The sequence below is a fragment of the Dreissena polymorpha genome, chromosome 3 (genome assembly GCF_020536995.1).
Source record: "Dreissena polymorpha isolate Duluth1 chromosome 3, UMN_Dpol_1.0, whole genome shotgun sequence".
NCBI lineage: Eukaryota > Metazoa > Mollusca > Bivalvia > Myida > Dreissenidae > Dreissena > Dreissena polymorpha.
In genome coordinates this window covers 62,121,532-62,140,845 of record NC_068357.1, presented here as the reverse complement: position 1 = coordinate 62,140,845, position 19,314 = coordinate 62,121,532, and positions in this window count along the sequence as shown.

Sequence of the window (19,314 nt, the reverse complement as noted above, 5' to 3'; positions counted from 1 at the left end):
CTTTAAACACTTAACAAAACAAAACTACCGGTTTTTGTGAATAAAATACAAAAAGTTATCTTAACAAGAGCACCGCATAACTGGTGCCACGCTCGGCTATGGGTGCAGTTTTGAATAAATGAAAGCTTGTCAGATTTTTTTTTTAAGGTCACAGTGACCTTGACCTTTGACCTAGTGACCCAAAAATGGGTGTGGCATGTAGAACTCATCAAGGTGCATCTTCATATGAAGTTTCAAGTTGTATGTGGAAGCAATTTGATTTTAGAGCCAATGTTCAAAACCTTAACAAAATGTTAAAGGTTTTAGTACGACGCGGACAGCGGATGTCAGACGGCACGACCAGCTGGCTATGACAATACCTCGGGTTTTCTCCGAAAACGCCAAGCTAAAAATCAATCAATGTTAAACATTCAATTACTATCTTGTTCTTTAAACAGTAAATGTCTCAATTAATCTATCCAATTTATCTAATGAAATTAAATGTATAACATTTTTTGCCACACACAAGTTCATAATAATGTATTACTAATTGCTCAAAGGCATTTTCCCTTTAGCCAAAACAAACTGTCATGTGACAGTTGCATCATTAGTTAAGATGGAAACAACAATAAATCATTATTCTTACAGGCACAATAAACATACATCTTACTTTTTGTCAATTGTTGCATTCACTATTTTTTATACTATTTTTACGCTTTTTGTCATTGGTTAGAATAAGAATTATAGCAAATATTTTCCACCTTCAATTGACAGATTTTAACAACCTATTATTGACAACCTTCACCAAGTTGTTTTTGTTAAACTGACCATAAGCAACAGTTACTATTGAACTCTCTAGCATAGGATCAGAATCAGCTGTTACTGCTGTCATTGAATAATTAAAGGTAAATTGCCACTAGCAAGTTCAGATGTTTGGATAAATCTTATTTCCCCACCTGACTTGCAAGTACATGAAATAATTAGTGACAATGCCTTGCATAGTGTCAGTGAACTGTAACTCCAATATAGTGCGGTCCGTTATAACGCTGTGTCCAATATAACGCGGGGGGTGCTTGGATCCCGTTTTTTCTCCAACCTTCCATTACTGATTTAAATCCATGTTATGCAACTTCATGTATTTTCGGAAAATTCAAAGAAGCTGGCGATCACAGCTTGATTGCTTTATCCATCCGTTTAACTGATTTTAATCGATTAGAGGTTAAGCGACACTCGACAGCTAATTGGTGTTAATCTGTTGTGTAATGTCAATAAAGGTGTATAAATTCGCAAGTGCGTGTTAATTATAATTAATGTATTCCCTATCAGAGCGGTTCGGAGCGCTAATTTCAAAAAGGTAAGTGCAAGCGGAATAATTATCAAATTAAAGTTATTTAAAACGATGACCTGTTTTTGTTTTTTATTTATCGTGTATTGTATTTCATTGTATAAACTATGGCTGTGTAAGTGTGTTATCGTTTATTATATGCTATACATGCTTGATAAATAAAAAGATCTTTGTGTATGTTTCATGTTTCAGTACGTATACGAAAAATAAATTAACAAATCCCGACGATTTATTTACATGCTAACGCAGTGTAATTGTTAACAGACATTCACTTAATTTTTTGCCCGTTATCAGAAAGTCCACAGAAAGCATGTTTTTTACATGCTGCGTATGACGCAATAAAGCATTTCTTGTACATGTATCGTATTGCATTCAGTTTATATTTAAATTCGCTCGTCCAATGAAAGCTGTGTCCCTGCACTGTACTATTTTTTCTGAAAAATGGCTTAGGCATATGAATTTGTTTATGAAATTCGTAAACATATTTCTTGTCATAAATGTTTAACATTATATTTTCGTAAGTTATGTTGTAATTATATTGGATTATTGGATAAATGTGCACATTAGAAAAGCGGTATGTATACTGTTATCGTTCGATTCGGTTTATATGTATGTATTTGCGGATGACAACACAGCATGACAATACACTGGACCTATATTATCAATGAATTAGTCGTGGGTATCCGACGATGCTTTATTATAGGCTATACTATACCTGTTTTTATAACCCCCTTAAATAAATAAGCTCAAAACTTATAACGCTGTCTGTTTAAAACGCTGTTGCGTGGCTTGGACCCCTGTCATCCGCGTTATATTGGAGTGTACTAAACAATTAACAGCTTATCATAATTTGATAAAAGTATCATCAATTATAACACATTCCCTCCAGAAAACATTTTTCACTCACATTGGGTTTTGGCTTACAACTAGTTTGGATAGAGTAACAGACAATGACAAAATTGTGATAGCTAGAAGATAAAAGCCAATTTTGTGTGGGTGTATAAAATAAAATGATAAACAAGGGCTGTTTGTAAAACATGCATGCCCCCCATATGGGCTGTCCGATGTAGTGGCAGCCATTGTATGAATACGATTTTTGTCACTGTGACCTTGACCTTTGACCTAGTGACCTGAAAATCAATAGGGGTCATCTGCGAGTCACGATCAATGTACCTATGAAGTGTCATGATCCTAGGCAAAAGCGTTCTTGAGTTATCATCCGAAAATCATTTTACTATTTCGGGTCACCGTGACCTTGACCTTTGACCTTGTGACCTAAAAATCAATAGGGGTCATCTGCAAGTCATGATCAATCTACCTATGAAGTTTCATGATCCTAGGCGTATGCGTTCTTGAGTTATCATCCGAAAATCATTTTACTATTTCAGGTCACCGTGACCTTGACCTTTGACATAGTGACCTCAAAATCAATAGGGGTCATCTGCGAGTCATGATCAATCTACCCATGAAGTTTCATGATCCAAGGCGTATGCGTTCTTGAGTTATCATCCAGAAACCATTTTACTATTTCGGGTCACCATGACCTTGACCTTTGACCTAGTGACCTCAAAATCAATAGGGTTCATCTGCAAGTCATGATCAATCTACCCATGAAGTTTCATGATCCTAGGCGTATGCGTTCTTAAGTTATCATTCAAAAACCATTTTACTATTTCTGGTCACCGTGACCTTGACCTTTGACCTAGTGACCTCAAAATCAATAGGGGTCATCTGCGAGTCATGATCCATGTACCTATGAAGTTTCATGATCCTAGGCCCAAGCGTTCTTGAGTTATCGTCTGACAACCACCTGGTGGACGGACCGACCGACAGACCGACCGACATGAGCAAAGCAATATACCCCCTCTTCTTCGAAGGGGGGCATAATAACCATCAATATATAAACCTTTACCATTGTTAACAAAAGTTACGCTTCTTAGGCTGTCCACTAAGTGTAGTTGTTGGTACATCAGCTTCTCACTTAACCCTTTACCCCTAATAAACGCACTTTGATGCATTTGTCGTCCCTTAGAAAATCTTATCCAATTTAAAATCTTCTTAACTAGAATCAAGTTAAAAGTCTTTATTTCCAACCATAAGATATTGATGAACAGCAAACAGCATAAAACCTGAACAGACTGCGAGCTACTTTTGCCATTTTCACTTTGCTTCCGAGTGGGAAAGGGTTAAACCCAGGTTAAATGCCCACTCCCTGCACATGCGAGTTTGGTTCGGAGGTCGGACAGATGAGGTTTTCTTTGAGAACTCTGGCTTCCCACAACAGCACAAGACTACGCCAAAATTGAATATCTTTCTGTAAAAAGCCTGAGATTGGAGCTCTCATATCAAATTTGTCCAAACTTTCCCGAGTCTTAGTAAGTAAATTAGGTAAGAGTGCAGTTGTACGGGTCCTCAAAAAAGGATGCCTAGGACATGGAAGGACTTCATGAACTTTGAAAATAAACACATAAATACAAAAGTTAGGCCTATCACGAAAGTCTTTAAATATGTAATTCTTATAATGATAAATATATCTTAACAACTCCAAAATATGGAGGACAGATTGTAGATCATGCAATTCTATATGATACTTCCTCAATCCATCAAATCAACAAATGATCATGCAACTGATGAAAATAAGAATATATTTTAAAAAACTTTAAAAACAGGCACACACAAACATTATCTATAGAAAACTTACCTCAAATTTAATCAAAACCCAGGTATCCAATAGTCCCTTGATAAGATAGCTTAAGATAAAGTGATTTCAAATCCTATTGCTGGAAATAAAAAACCTGCCTCAAACCAGCCCCACCTTTCTAAAACACTTGCCGACCAGTGACAAGCTATAACAGACACAGACTATTCATTGGAGTATACACAGAATACAAGTTTGATGATGTTGTAACTATCCCACAGTCGTGTAACAGTTATTCAGGCAGTTCACCAAAAGCTGTAATTATTTTAATTGCCTCTATCAATCAAACACTTTAATCTGTCAAAAAGCATTAAATGTTTTAATATCTTTACATGAATTTCTCTTTAAACTTGATACTGTACCATTCCAATCTTTAAAGGTTTGCAATTTTAATAATTTTGGGTTTTTATAAACTTATGAAACCTATGAAAGTGTATTTAATGCGTTTCAAAATTATCATCATATATTAAAATCACATCATTCAGATTCCAAAGATTTATCTAATCCTTGTAATGAAATTGCAGAAATTATGAATAGTTTCATAATATAAACCATGTTTTATTTTCACCACTTCTCTAAAAACACAACTGTTCTCCCACACAAACAACAAAGGCACTTGAAAATCCATGTGCCTAAAATAACTCCATACCGAAATTCTGCCATCTGGCTGTAGCATCTGCAAATGACCTTAGATCACCCAATACTATTCTTTGGGTGACCAATTCCCTTTGTGTTCCTCAGTTTATTGTTCAATTTCACTGAACATTACAATGGGTATGGTTAAATAAAACTTCAATCCTGCTCAACTGAAAATAATTCATCAATCTCAATCTTTATCAAGATTAAATCTAAAATGTGAAAGCATATACTGCTGAAAAAAATGCTTGCTGAAATGGTCAAAACTAAAAATGTGTTTGTTTCCTCTCCTTGATCGACCCACCAAAATAACCGCGATCCTTTTATTTTTGAGTCAGAGATGGTACAATTATTTTTTTCTGATTAATGATAAAATGGAAACAAGAGTGCCAAACTGTCACAAGATACGCCCGTTCGAAGGTTTTGGACACCATGCTCAATGCTTGAAAGTGTCCTCAAGACCTAGTTATTGACCCGGCATGACCCATATTTGGACTTGACCTAGATATCACTTAGATGTAACATCTGACTAAATTTGGTGAAGATCAGATGAAAACTACTTCAATTAAAGAGCGGACAACATGCTTAATGCTTGAAATGCACTATGTGACCTCGTTTTTGACCCGGCATGACCCATGTTCGAACTGGACCTACATATCATCTAGACACAACTTCTGACCAAATTAGGTGAAGATCAGATGAAAACTACTTCAATTAGAGAGCGGACACCATGCTAAATGCTTGAAATGCACTAAGTAACCTCGTGACCTAGTTTTTGACCCGGCATGACCCATATTTGAACTTGACCTACATATCATCTAGACACAACTTCTGACCAAATTTGGTGAAGATCGGATGAATACAATTTGAATTAGAGTCCGGACAAAGTGGCGCCGTTGAAAATGCACTAATTGACCCTATGACCTAGTTTTTGACCCGGCATGACCCATATTCGAACTTGGCCTATATATCAACTAGATGCAACTGCTGACCAAGTTTGGTGAAGATCGGATGAATACAATTTGAAATAGAGTCCGGACAAAGTGGCCCCTTTGAAAATGCACTTATTGACCCTATGACCTAGTTTTTGACCCGGCATGACCCATATTCGAACTTGGCCTAGATATCAACTAGATGCAACTGCTGACCAAGTTTGGTGAAGATCGGATGAATACAATTTGAAATAGAGTCCGGACAAAGTGGCCCCTTTGAAAATGCACTTATTGACCCTATGACCTAGTTTTTGACCCGGCATGACCCATATTCGAACTTGGCCTAGATATCAACCAGATGCAACTGCTGACCAAGTTTGGTGAAGATCGGATGAATACAATTTGAAATAGAGTCCGGACAAAGTGGCCCCTTTGAAAATGCACTTATTGACCCTATGACCTAGTTTTTGACCCGGCATGACCCATATTCGAACTTGGCCTAGATATCAACTAGATGCAACTGCTGACCAAGTTTGGTGAAGATCGGATGAATACAATTTGAAATAGAGTCCGGACAAAGTGGCCCCTTTGAAAATGCACTTATTGACCCTATGACCTAGTTTTTGACCCGGCATGACCCATATTCGAACTTGGCCTAGATATCAACTAGATGCAACTGCTGACCAAGTTTGGTGAAGATCGGATGAATACAATTTGAATTAGAGTCCGGACAAAGTGATGCCTTCCGCCCGCCGCCCGCCGCCCGCCGCCCGCCAAGGGGTTTCACATAATACGTCCCGTATTTTATACGGGCGTATAAAAAATAAAACGTGATCCATAAGCATTTACCAAATTATTGTTTAAGTTGTTTTTTTACCACCTAGTTAAACATCAGCACAGAGTAACACAGAGAACACTATAACAAAGTTAGATGACCACAATATTAATTTTGTGTATCTGTTTTAGGGAGCATTAAAGACTGCGCTATTTTGTTCAAATCAAAACATTTGGAAAAGTGAAAAGTGGGTATTAATTATAAGCATCTTCAAGTTTGAACAACAATTCATGAACATTGTGTTTTGGCCTTGAATAAAATACTATGCAATTGTAATATTCAATAAACTACACAACAACAAGTTTATTTTTGGTAAATCTTTAAGTAATAAACAAGAAACAATCGGAGACGGGTGATGCTCCCCAAGTTTTTTTTTGTTACAATATTGCACAATATATTCAGATAAAAGGAAACGTCTTGAGGGGCATAAATTTGGACAAAATAATACGATGGATGGTTTAGAAACTTAAAAATTTCAAAGGGCCATAATCTCTCTAAATAAATCATCTAACCAGAACCCACAAATAACATGCGCATCTCCTCAAGGTAGTTAAGCTTCCCATAAAGCTTCATTGGATTCCAGTCAGTTTTTGGGGAGAAATAGCCCAGACAAGAATTGCACTATATGTACAGTTTATAGAAAATTTCAAAGGGCCATAACTCTGTGAAAAATCATCCGACCATAACCGCCTAATAATATGCACATCTCCTGTTGGTAGTGAAGCTTCCCATAAAGTTTCATTGAATTCCCGTAATAAGTTGCTGAGAAATAGCTCGGACACTAAGAATTGCACTATATGTACAATGGATAATTTCAAAGGGCCATAACTCTGTGAAAAAAAATTCATCCGACGAGAACTGGCTGATAATATGCACATCTCCTCTTAGTTGTGAAGCTTCCCATATAGTTTCATTGAATTCCAGTCATTACTTGCTGAGAAATAGCCCAGACAAAAATTGCACAATATGTGCAGTTAATGGAAAATTTCAAAGGTCCATAACTCTGTGAAAAATCATCCGACCAGAACCGGCTGATATTATGCACAATTCCTCTTGGTAGTGAAGCTTCCCATAAAGTTTCATTGAATTCCGGACATTAGTTGTCGAGAAATAGCCCAGACAAAAATTGTGCACGGACGGACTCACGGACAGACGAAGCGGCGACTATATTCTCCCCCCAAAAATTTGGGGGAGCATAAAAAACGAAAAAAAACTGTTTTCCCTATTTAAGTTCCCAGACCTATATTCAATATGTTGGGAAAGGGAAACAAACATATTTTACTTTTTGCATTTTTTGTAAATTTAGCTTTAGTCAGAATGTTGAAGTCCCCCATCGTTGAACCAAATGACTACATATTATGCAGTTTGTTTCACTTCAACCAAATTAATATAAATTCATTTGAAAGAATATCTTCTAGTAGTTTATGTTTATATTGTACCTTCATTACAAATTCATTTATCATCAATATGCAGAACTCACCAAGATATGTGAATATCCCATGTCAGCTGGTTAACACTTAACCAATCTGAATTTAAGGTTATCTGTCCATAAAAGCAAACCCTACTTGATTAAAAAGGTAACTCAATTGGTTACCTGCCGCCCATTAAGTGACAAGTGTTGACGCCAGTGTACCAATAGGCTGAGTGCAGCTCTCCAATACAAACATTGGCACCACAATGTGCAGCAAGGCTGGGGTAAGTCTGACTTGCATAACGTGCATTATCTTGGGGCTGTTGACATTTCACATTATCCAAGTAAGTAAGCTATGATATGCACCAGTTCCTGACTTCAATGAAACATCAAACAAAGCATTATTTGCACAGTTTGTCTCACAGATCATAGGGGGAGGGGGAATTGCAGATCTTTCACACTGAAATTCGATGAAATCAATTAAAGCAGATTTAAGTTCAGTTCAACTATTAACCCATTTATGCCTTAGCGTCTAGAAAAAAGGCCTTGGCAAACAGCGTAGACCCAGATGAGATGCCGCATGATGTGGCGTCTCATCTGGGTCTGCACTGTTTGCTTAAAGGAATTTCTGTAAGAAATTTTCTAAATAAAGAAATAACATATATTTGACATCCCTAATTTTGGAAATAAAGTGTTCCAATTTAGAAGTATGGAAGAGTCCACTAGGCAAAAATCGGTTTAACATAAAAACATATGGGTGCAATGCTTGCACAAAAAGTGGCAAAAAAGTATAATTATCTTATAAAACCTTGGTGAAACCATGGCAGCATATGTAACTTATGTCAATGCACATTTAATACCGCACCAATCATAATGATTTTTTGCTGTGTTGTTATTTCAAAGATAACAAGCAAATTCTTTTAATTGATATCCCCCGCCATTATACTTCTGGACACAAAAGTTTTCTGGATGGATGGACAACCCCAACATACATCATCCTCTTATCCATATATATATATACTCATACCAAGTTTCAATGAAATCCGTCTAAGCACTTCCAAGATATGGCTCCGGACACCCCCAAAAGCATTTTTTCAAGATACAAAGGGACATTTCTCCCTTATTATCCGATGGTGTACAATGCCATTTGGAGTGCATCATCCTCTTATCCATATATATACTCATACCAAGTTTCAATGAAATCAGCCAAAGCACTTCCAAGATATGGCTCCAGACACAAAAGTGCCGGACTGACCGAAGGAAGGACGGAAAGACAGACAGACGGATGGACGGACAACGCCAAAACAATATCCCACCGCCTATGGCGGGGGATAAAAAATCAGTACCAAAGAGTTAATGTTCAGAATGTTCATTGTAAGGGTAAACCCGATTCATAATTTTCAAGCAACACCTAAAATACAACAAGAAACCAGTTGCTTGTTTACTCATGGAACAACAAGCAAATAGCATATACTTACCACAAATAAATGCCTAAAACACAACATTCACATTTATTTTATTCCCAAGATAACTCCATAACTATGTAACAACAAACATTCACTTAGTGTATTTAAATTAGAAAGATATATGTGCGACCTTACACCTGCTTAATGGGATTAAAATTGTGAACGGATCATTAAAAGTTGACCATTAAAATCACCCGAACCTCAGATATACCAGCTTTATTATGTTTTTATGACCAAGGGTTATTGAAATAAGGTGTTGTGTTCAATCCAGCAAGTTTTCTGAATGAAAAGCTGATGCATCAGTAACCCTTCATTAACCCAAGGTTTATATATACAATTTTTTATTATTGTAAAGATAGCAGCTATTTTGAATGACAACAACTGACTGGCAATGTTTAACGACTATGGTCATAAGCATATAATCAAAACTTCTTCACCATATATTTCAAAAATTTAGAAATGGATAGAAGTGAAGAAACAAATTAGTATTAACAGTTATTAAATGACACAAAAGACTCCACTATTAAAATTGCAGCGTATTCTGATGAACTGTGAAGAAAAAGTTAAATCATTAAGATTGACAAGTACAATATTGCCTCATCCTTCATAATGCAGCCATCTATACGTTGAATTTTAATTGATTTTTTTAATATATTTTTATTAATCTCTTTTTCATCCAGTTTAGTGATCATGTTGATGGAAATAAATAAACAATTAAACATATCTTTTAAGAGACTAATTAACACCACCATACTGTTTAAAAGTGAATACTTTCAAAATTATTGGATTTTACAGAAAATTGTAAGCAAATGCTTAATTGAATTCCAGACACCAAAACTGCATTATCTTATCCACCATTTACTCAAATAAATTACCGATATTACTCTATGTTTTCGGACACTTACAAATAATTAATTTTTTTCGTGTCCGAAAACTTACATACAAAAAATATTCACAAAATACAGGTGTCCGAAAACTTAGAGTCGAAAATTAAAGTGTCCAAAAATAGCGTCAATTGTATCAACGAATACCGGTAATAGCACGCGCTTGTAAAATACCATGCCGTATAGTATAAATTAGTTATATATGTTTGCAATGCATTTTAAATAATTTTAAATGCTTAATTTATTTGACAGAAAGTTACTACAAGGTTGTACTTTGACCAATGAGTTCAAAGATGAGCAAGTGATGTACCGATAATCGCTAGTATGAACCTGTAATTCACGCGATAAAAAAGCAATACCGGTATATGAATTCTTTGTTTGTTCATTTCCGATACTTGTTGTCTTACACCTTCCATCACACTTTGAAGCGTTCAGTATTTGTCACAGTTATTTTACTGAGAAGGTGTAGTACCATTGCGGTTGATAATTGAACGAGTAATTGGCACTACCCCTGGTAATTGTCACAGCGCTTATGCTATCGGGCGAAACAATTGTTTAATACCGGTTTACAAGGTAATTTACACAATAACGCAAATGTAATGGTCCGTTGCCCTCAGGCATGCACCTTCCATGTTTTATGATGTTAATCTGGTTGTAAAACCCCATGATCGAAGTGTCATTAGATATCGAAAACAGGACCGACATTTGGTAAAATAGCGCTGGTAAATATACTGTCCGAAAACTTAGAGACATTAATTATGGTCGAAAACTCGTGTGTCCGAAAATTAAGAGTCACGAAAAATAATTATTTTTGCTAAAAAAAAAGGGGTGTCCGAAAACTTAGAGTGTCCGAAAACATAGAGTAATTACGGTACAACAAAAATCCTTTACCTTGACAACCATCTGAAAAAAGCCATCCAAAACACATCAAAATCAACCTTCTTTTGCATTAATTTCTCCCAATTTGTTTCAAACAGATGTCTAAGCAACTGAAGCCAAATTGTATCCAAATAACAAATAAGCAACACACCAAAAGCATGAGCACAATTATTCTCTAGCCCAAGACAAGTTTACTACACTTTTGACATTGTAATATCAACAGTTAACAGAAAAGCTATCCAGACTATATCCAAATAATATATAAAACAGCACATGAAAAGGGAATAGCTAATAATTCTGTTGCAAAAGACGACATATCCCACACTTTGACAATGCAAACCTAGGGTTAAAACTATGTCATTATGACATGTAACAGCCTTGGGTCATCACCAGCAATAATGTTTGTAGTTTGATCATTATCAGTACAAAGTAATTACTTTTCCTCCAGAAATTGCTTGTCATTTTCAATGAAAATTTGTTATCCTGTTAGATTTTCTCTTGGAAAAGGTAATGCATCAAGAGACTTGCATGTTTTTGAAATGATTAAATCACATCGTACCACTGCATTTCTTGTTAATGAAAGCACTTAAAATCAAGTTTTATTGTGACAGATTGGTAAAGCTAATCACAGTGTTTATTTGCTATATATATGAGAAAGCTGAGCAAACAGTTACCAAATAAAGATCAGAACCATTATCACCTATCAAATTAAGATAATGAGTGATTATATTAAATTTTATTGAGGTAAACAATTAAACATCTGCAACACTTTAGAATAAGGCAACACATTGGAATTAAATAAACTGCAAACAAGACAAATGTCCTTAAGACACCTTGGGCATAAACATAGTAATCATTCCTCTAGTTATTATTCCTCTACAATCTATTTGTTATAGACGTTATAAACAGCAAAACCAAAACAAAATTCAGTAACTCATAAAATACTGAGAAGATCAGAATTGTTCTGCAGTTACCGAACTTCTTTAACTGCATTTCAATCTGATCAATTTATTTGTTGAAGGAAATAGTCTCATCACATCATAAGCTATTAAGACTTTAACCAAGAAAGACACAATCTTTTTCTTCCTTTGTCAGTCATTTAAATTTTTTACTCAGATAAAAGAGTTTACCTTAAAATCTATATGAACAAGGGCTGTTTGTAAAACATGCATGCCCCTCATATGGGCTGTCAGTTGTAGTGGCAGCCATTATGTGAATACCTTTTTTCTCACTGTGACCTTGACCTTTGACGTAGTGACCTGAAAATCAATAGGGGTCATCTGCCAGTCATGATTAATGTACCTATGAAGTTTCTTGATCCTAGGCCCAAGTATTCTTGAGTTATCACCCGGAAACCAATTTACTGCTTTGAGTCACTGTGATCTTGACCTTTGACCTAGTGACCTGAAAATCAATAGGGGTCATTTGCCAGTCATGATCAATGTACCTATTTAGTTACATGATCGTAGGCCTTAGCATTCTTGAGTTATCATCCATAACCATTTTACTGTTTCGAGTCACTGTGACCTTGACCTTTGACCTAGTGACCTGAAAATCAATAGGGGTCATCTGCCAGTCATGATCAATGTACCTATGAAGTTTCATGATCCTAGGCCTAAGCGTTCTTGAGTTATCATCCGGAAACCATCTGGTGGACGGACCGACGGACATGTGCAAAACAATATACCCCTCTTCTTCGAAGGGGGGCATAAAAAAGGACACAGCTCTGTCAAAACACAAAACAGAGTCATAGGTTTTGTCCCTTATACAGGAGTAAGTGACAAAGGTAAACAAGGGCTGTTTGTAAAACATGTATGCCCCCCACATGGGCTGTCAGTTGTAGTGGCAGCCATTGTGTGAATACGTTTTTTGTCACTGTGACCTTGACCTTTGACCTAGTGACCTGCAAAATCAATAGGGTTCATCTGCCAATCATGATCAATGTACTTATGAAATTTCATGATCCTAGGCCTAATTATTCTTGAGTAATCATCAGAAAAACATTTTATTGTTTCGAGTCATTGTGACCTTGACCTTTGACCTAGTGACCTGAAAATTATTAGGGGTCATCTGCCAGTCATGATCAATGTACCTATGAAGTTTCATGATCCTAGGCGTAAGCATTCTTGAGTTATCATCTGGAAACCATTTTACTATTTCGAGTCACTATGACCTTTGACCTAGTGACCTGAAAATCAATAGGGGTCATCTGCGAGTCATTATCAATGTACCTATGAAGTTTCATGATCCTAGGTGTAAGCATTCTTGAGTTATCATCTGGAAACCATTTTGCTGTTTCCAGTCACTGAGACCTTAACCTTTGACCTAGTGACCTGAAAATCAATAGGGGTCATCTGCCAGTCATGATCAATATTCCTATGAAGTTTCATGATCCTAGGCGTAAGCATTCTTGAGTTATCATCCGAAAACCATTTTACTGTTTCGAGTCACTGTGACCTTGACCTTTGACCCAGTGACCTGAAAATCAATAGTGGTCATCTGCCAGTCATGATCAATGTTCCTATGAAGTTTCATGATCCTAGACGTAAGCATTGTTGAGTTATCATCCAGAAACCATTTCACTATTTCTAGTCACTGTGACCTTGACCTTTGACCTAGTGACCTGAACTAGGGGTCATCTGCCAGTCATAATCAATGTTCCTATGAAGTTTCATGATCCTAAGGCCTAAGCGTTCTTGAGTTATCATCCGGAAACCATCTGGTGGACGGACGGACCGACGGACTGACATGTGCAAAACAATGTACCCCCTCTTCTTTGAAGGGGAGCATAAACAAGATTGTTTTAAATAGTGGCAATACTCTCAACAAAATTAATAGCCAAAATAGTAACCTTTGTTTACTGTCATATTCAGAATTCATTATTTCAAGATTGTGTTGCTATAAATTCACGAAATGTTTGAATGATTTGTATATGTCTGTTTATGTATAATATTATGTATCTTGTCCACAACACTAAAATACTTTTAAAAACTTAGTAACTATATAGTATAGAGTAATAATAACATGTATAAATAAAATATTTTCTAAACTTTTCATAAAATGTGCATGCATTTATAGTGGACAGGGACTAGCTGCTGACAAAACTGTATGGGAGCTTCATTGGCATGAAACCCATGCTGATTTTTGGATTATTGACGCAAAGCGGCAATAATACACAGTAGCCAATCTTCAGCCTAATTTGCATATTACTGCAAACTTCGGAGCACTTCTGTCTACGCCGCAGAACTAACTCTCTGTTAACGCAATTTGACGATAAAAGCCGTTACCGAGAAAAAGTATCCGAATGTACTATAATCGATTCACACAGGCGATATTTTGTTTGTATATCTCTTTTTAATACTTTCCTATTGTTGTGAAAATGTTAGTACATGCGCATTGAAAATGCACGGAAATAGCCGATATGAAAATGCACGGAAATAGCCGACCATATCGGCTATTTCCGTTATTTAACGGTGAATAGGTTGTCAAATAGTGCGGGGTTAACATGTACACAATGTCTTGCTAAGCTTTTCTTTTTGAGGATATGTAGTAACAAAATGACAAACCCAATTATTTTTTAACGTTCAGTCTATCTAACGGTCACCGGGTCAAATCTTAGAAAATCCTAACAACCACAGAGGCACAATTTTAATCCAATCTTTATGAAACTTGGTCAAAATGTTTGTCTATGAAATCTGTGTTATATGAGGTAAAAAAAAACTAGGCCTAAGAGTCAAATCTTAAAAAATATTATAACCCACTGTAAATGCCACAAGTTTGATCCAATCTTCATGATACTTGGTCAATTTGCCTCATATGATACTTTGAACTAGTTCGAATCTGGGTCTTGTGGGGTCAAAAACTAGCTCACATGGTCAAATCAAAATAAAGATTTACATGAGCGTGCCACAAAAGCCTCTTCTGTGTATGCAGCAGCACGCAAACGCGCGTAAGTAAAATACGTGTTCTTCACCAGCTGGTCCGAGACTAGTAACACACTAAACATCGCAGTGGCGAAGACAGGGTTCAGAAACTTGAATGTTTTTCTAAATGAACTTAGTTTCCTTTTGAATCAGGGCCACGTTGTGAGATTTCATGTCAATAATCCACCAGTACTTTCAGTGCTTTGATTGTATGTTGGATCAATTCACCATTCACCACAAGTATATCCAACTTTGTATTTAGACTGAATGGATCCACACAGTTAATATCCACTTCTTGTCATTTACCCTCTCACAAGTCACACAGCTAACTTCTTAAACTAAAGTCTGATCACATTAAGATACCAGAAGCCCCAGTCTACACCAAAGATAAATTACAAGATTTACAAATCCTCTTGCTTGATGTTGAAATTTTCTTTATCAAAACAGTGTTTTAAAGACTTTACCATCAGAAATTTGAGGTAAACTTTGGTCAAGACTGAAGTAGTCAGTTTTCAGCAAGCTTTCAGACAGTTAAAGTAATTGGCACTTGATAAAGAAGTCTACATAACATCTGTATTCTACTGACAGCCATTCTGTAGCTTATCTTAAAAGTGTACAATAGGTAACTGTTTAGACATATTATACAAATACAGCTCTAAAGTGGCTGTCCCTTTGATACAATCTAAATAATTATCAGCAAATCTTGAAGAGACCATCCATGGGAAGACCTGCATCTGGACTGAATTAAAACATGAATATTTAACGGCACCTGTATACAACTAAAGCATGTCAATAAAGTCACTACGGTAAGTCCCTGACCCTGATATAATACCTAGTAAAAACAAGAAATATCGTTGAAAACGATGGATGCTCCCCTTATGTTCATAATAAAGTAAACAGGAATTAATAATAATTAATGACAAAAATAGTATAAACTCACTCTTTCTTTAAAATGGAACTCCAACCCAAATAACACTATGGTCACTCAAGTACCATGGCTCAGTGGCTGAATACAAGTCCTGACTTGATAATGTCTGTTGTAAAATACCATGTCAACAAGATGTGTTTGTGAAACACAATGTCCCCCTATATGATGTTTTACCTTGTAGGATGACCTTGACCTTGACCCTTCACCACTCAAAATGTGCAGCTCCATGAGATACACATGCATTTCAAATATAAAATTGCTAGCTTCAATATTGCAGAAGTGACATTACATGAGCAATTTTGACCCATATATTTGACCTTGAAGGATGACCTTGACCTTTCACCACTAAAAATGTGCAGCTCCATGAGATACACATGCATGCCAAATATCAAGTTGCTATCTTCAATATTGCAAAAGTACTCATAAATTGAGCGATTTTGGCCACATATATTTGACATCTGACCTTGAAGGATGACCTTGACCTTTCACCACTCAAAATGTGCAGCTCCATGAGATACACATGCATGCCAAATATCAAGTTGCTATCTTGAATATTGAAATACTGCAAAAGTGTACATTAAATGAGCGATTTTGACCCATATATTTGACCTTTGACCTTGAATGATGACCTTGACCTTTCACCACTCAAAATGTGCAGCTCCATGAGATACATATGCATGCCAAATATCAAGTTGCTATCTTCAATATTGCAAAAGTTATTGCAAATGTTAAAGTTGGCGCAAACCAACCAACCAACCAACAGACCAACCAACCAACAGACCAACAGACAGGGCAAAAACAATATGTCCCCCACTACTATAGTGGGGGACATAAAAACACTGCCTGTCTTACACTTGGACTTGGAATAAATGCCCATTTGATCATGCCCATTTTACAAACCAGACAAAACATGGCAGTAATATATACACATTTAAGAGTAAGAAATAATATACTAACCTGTACATGTATAATGTTGTCAAGAAATGAAGTAGAGAAACCACAAACATTACTAAAGTAGAATACATGTACCAATTGATGGAGCCTATCTATTATTAGCCTAGGCGACCTTGACCCCAGTGACTTCAAACCTCATCAAAAGGTAGAGGACCATGAGAGGAACCTACATGCCAAATATATAAAAGATCAGTCAAATATTGAAGGCGCTATGAGAAACTGTCACCAATTTTTTAGTGTGACCATGAGTAAATCTATTATTAGCCTTGGTGACCTTGATCTTGACCCCAGCGACCTTAAAACCTCATCAAAAGCTAGAGGTCCATGCAAGGTACCTACATGCCAAATATGTAAGAGATCCGTAAAATATTGAAGGCGCTATGAGATACTGTAACAAAAGTATGACGGAAAATCTATTATTAGCCTCAGTGACCTTGACCCTAGTGACCTCAAACCTCATCAAAAGGTAGAGGTCAATGCAAGGTACCTACATGCAAAATATGTAAGAGATCAGTAAAATATTGAAGGGGCTATGAGAAACTGTAACAAAAGTGTGACAGAAGGAAGAAAGTAAGGAAGGAAGGACAAACTGGCAACTACTAAGGCTCCCCGAAAAATTTCGGGCGAGAACCAGAATGACTCATAGAAATTTTTTAATGCGGTCACACTATTTCCCAGTGCCGCCCCGGATGAAGCCGGTCAACAGCCCAACAGAGTCACAGTCAACCCGGACTGGCTATAGTTTATCTCGGTGAAGCCCCTGCAGAGCCCGGTTGTTGCCGGTAATGCCCCGGTTGAGCCTCGGTGCAAGCCGGCAGTGTCCCGGTATACCGTAACTCCGCTGGCACTCACCAGGGCTATACCGGCATCAGACCCCGGCAGAGCTACGGCAATGCCCTGGTTTTATCCCCGGTCGTCGCCATTAATGCCCCGGTGAATGCCGGTGGCGTCCTGGCAGAGTGCCGGTTTACTTTTGCACTGTAGCTATACCGGGACTCTGCTGGCATTCACCGGGGCATTGCCGTAGCTCTGCAGGGGTCTGTATGGGCCCTGGTGAAGTTACGGTGCCGTCCCGGTTGTTCTCTTTGCTGTCCTGGTTGTTCCCGGTGCCATGCCGGCCCTTCCCGGTGACTCCCGGAGGTATTAAACATTTTAATACTTTCCCGGTGGAGCCCCGGTTCATCCTGGTGGAGCCCTTGTTCATCTGAATAGGTGCCCGATCATCTACACAGGTTATTCAAGTACACAAGTTTGAGCAAGATCTTTTGATATGTTAATGCAGAGTTTGATTTTTTTCTTCTGGAAATACACCCGAAGGATATTATTCAACCAAAAATGCAGCCCTAATTTTTATATTAAGGCCATTCAACTGTGAAATTTTGAGGGCAACCGACCCAGAAATTAATGAAGAGGTAAAAACGCAAGCTTTGGGACATACAACCATGCCATTAAGGTATCCACTTGAAACCACATTCAAGGACCTAACATGTAAAAGCCACCAAATAATGATTCACACAAAATACTGCAGCATAGAGGGCAAGACTCTCCAGTCAAGATAACGCAACATCAACAGAAATGCCATGAAAAAGACTAAAAATACTTCTTTTATTTCTGGGTAAAGAAGAAATGCTTGACCACACCATGTTTGAACCTCTTGATGGTTTCAAAATTGTTGGGAGTGGACAGTCTTGTCCCCATTGAACATTGGCAGAAATGTTAATACACATCTGGTGATTTTTATAAGAACATTGAGTTCAAATGTGTGAAGGCATTGGATTTAGCCAGATTAAATTAATAGATTAAACAAGAAACCGTCGGAGAAGGGTGATGCTCCCAAAAGTTTTTTTTGTCACAATATTGCACTATATATTCAGATAAAAGGAAACGTCTTGAGGGCACAGTAGTTTGGGGGGACAATACTTTTTTTAAAGAAAATTTCAAAGGGCCATAACTCTGTGAAAAAACATCTGACCAGAACCCTCTGATAATATGCACATCACCTCTTGGTAGTGAAGCTTCCCATAAAGTTTAATTGAATTGCGGTCATTAGTTGCTGAGAAATAGCCCGGACAAAAATTGTGCACGGACGGACAAAACGACAGATGCACACACGGACAGACAAAGCGGCGACTATATATAAAAATGCCAGGGGAGCCTGAAATAAGGCAGGTAACCTGTGTACATGGCAACTGGATTGTGCTTTCTCCACTTTGTAAGTATGTAAGTTCCAAGAGGTATTTTCCTAATCAAAAACACTTTGATGTTAATACAAAGCAATCCTGTATGTTTCATTATAAAATTTTCAATAGCCAATAAAAACATGAATGACTTGTTGGATGTGACTGTATGTGCTAGAACAACTGGACAACAACAAAACAAGAGATGTGTTTGTCAGAAACACAATGCCCCCTACTGCGCTGCTTTGAAATAAAATTTCTATCTAT